Raw genomic sequence first — 2,834 nt, 5'->3', positions numbered from 1 at the left:
ACAAAAAATATTAAAAAGATAGTGCACCACGATCAAGTGGGTTTCATCCCAGGGATGCAAGTTTGGTTCAACATCCGGAAATCAATAAATGTAATTCACCATATCAATAGACTTAAAGTTAAGAATCACATGATTATTTCAATAGATGCAGAAAAAGCATTTGATAAAATACAGCATCCCTTCATGCTCAAAACACTAGAAAAAATTGGGATAGTGGGAACATTCCTTAACATTGTAAAGGCCATCTATGCTAAGATCATGGGTAATATCATTCTAAATGGTGAAAAACTGAAAGCATTCCCCCTAAAAACTGGAACAAGGCAGGCATGCCCTCTTTCACCACTTCTTTTCAATATCGTTCTTGAAACTCTAGCCAGAGCAATTAGACAGACCAAAGAAGTTAAAGGGATACGAATAGGAAAAGAAGAACTCAAACTATCCCTATTTGCTGATGATATGATTATATACTTAGAGGAACCTGGAAATTCCACCAGAAAACTTTTAGATCTCATAAGTGAATTCAGTAAAGTAGCGGGATATAAGATCAATGCACATAAATCCAATGCATTTTTATACATAAGTGATGAATCTTCAGAAAGAGAAATTAGGAAAACTACCCCATTCACAATAGCTTCGAAAAAAATAAAATACTTGGGAATCAATCTCACAAAAGAAGTGAAAGTCCTCTACAATGAGAACTACAGAACACTAAAGAAAGAAATTAAAGAAAACCTTAGAAGATGGAAAAATCTCCCATGTTCTCGGATAGGAAGAATTAATATTGTCAAAATGGCCATACTACCAAAAGTGCTATACAGATTCAATGCAATTCCAGTTAAAATCCCAATGATGTACCTTACAGAAATAGAGCAAACAATTATGAAATTCATCTGGAAGAATAAAAAATCCAGACTAGCTAAAGCAATCCTTGGCAGAAAGTGTGAAGCAGGGGGTATCACAATACCAGATCTTCAACTCTACTACAAAGCAATAGTAACAAAAACAGCATAGTATTGGTACCAAAATAGAAAGGTGGATCAATGGTACAGAATAGAGGACATGGACACAAACCCAAATAAATACAATTTTCTCATACTAGACAAAGGTGCCAAAAATATGCAATGGAGAAAAGATAGCCTCTTCAACAAATGGTGCTGGGAGAATTGGAAATCCATATGCAACAGAATGAAACTAAACCCATATCTCTCACCATGCAGGAAACTAAACTCAAAATGGATTAAGGACCTCGGAATCAGACCAGAGACCTCGCATCTTATAGAAGAAAAAGTAGGTCCAGAGTTTCAACATGTCGGCTTAGGACCAGACTTCCTCAACTGGATTCCCATAGCACAAGAAATAAAAGCAAGAATCAATAACTGGGATAGATTCAAACTAAAAAGCTTTCTCTCAGCAAAGGAAACTATCAGCAATGCGAAGAAAGAGCCTACAGAGTGGGAGAAAATCTTTGCGAATCATAATTCAGATAGAGCACTAATCTCCAGAATCTATAAAGAACTCAAAAAACTCTACACCAAGAATACAAATAATCCAATCAACAAATGGGCTAAGGAAATGAATAGATATTTCACAGAAGAAGATCTACCAGCAATCAACAAACTTATGGAAAAATGTTCAACATCTCTAGTAATAAGAGAAATGGAAATCAAAACCACCCTAAGATTCCATCTCACCCCAATTAGAATGGTGATTATCAAGAATACAAGCAACAACAGGTGTTGGCGAGAATGTGGTGAAAAAGGTACACTCATACATTGCTGGTGGGGCGGCAAATTAGTGCAACCACTTTGGAAAGCAGTGTGGAGACTCCTTAGAAAACTTGGAATGGAACCACCATTTGACCCAGGTATCCCACTCCTTGGCCTATATCCAAAGGACTTAAAATCAGCATATTACAGAGATACAGCCACATCAATGTTCATAGCTGCTCAGTTCACAATAGCCAGATTGTGGAACCAACCTAGATTTCCTCAATTAATGAATGGATAAAGAAACTGTGGTATATATATACAATGGAATATTACTCAGTCATAAAGAATGATAAAATTATGGCATTTGCAGGCAAATGGATGAAATTGGAGAATATCATGCTAAGTGAGATAAGTCAACTCAAAAAACCAAAGGACGAATGATATCGCTAATAAGTGGATGATGACACATAATGGGGGGTGGGAGGGGTTAGTGTTAGGGTTAGAGTTAGGGTTAGCGAGGGGGGCAAGAATGGAGGAAGGAAGGACTGTATGGAGGGAAAAGAGGGGTGGGAGTGGTGGGGGGGAAGGGAAAAAATAACAGAATGAATCAAACAACATTACCCTATGTAAATTTATGATTACGCAAATGGTATGCATTTACGCCATGTACAAACAGAAAAAAACATGTATCCCATTTGTTTACAATAAAAAAAAGACAAATGTAACATTGAAACAATAAAAGTTTGAGTATATATTTAAAAAAAAAGTACATATGAAGTTTATTTGTTGTCATTGGTGCTCATTTGAAGTTTTTTTGCTGTCATTGGTGCTCACTCTCTCTCTTGACCTTGTCATGGTGTTTTTTTGTTTGTTTGTTTGTTTGCTCTTCAATGTCATTCTAAATAAAGAAAAAAATATTAGATATTAAATGTTTAGCATTAAATTTTCATATTTATCCTCATATTGAGGTGTGGTTTAAATATCAGAGTATAATATAAAAAGCAATGAGAAATTTCCTGCCTCCAGCAACCAGAACAGACAAATACAAATCATACTCAAGAAGGAGGAAATAAAGGCATGGGACCAAGGGCATTTGTGGGGTGAGCAGAGATCCTTGAAGCTGCA

The sequence above is a fragment of the Sciurus carolinensis genome, chromosome 8, assembly GCF_902686445.1.
Source record: "Sciurus carolinensis chromosome 8, mSciCar1.2, whole genome shotgun sequence".
Taxonomy (NCBI): Eukaryota; Metazoa; Chordata; class Mammalia; order Rodentia; family Sciuridae; genus Sciurus; species Sciurus carolinensis.
The sequence above is the reverse complement of the archived record's forward strand: the minus strand, read 5'-3'. Positions refer to the sequence as shown.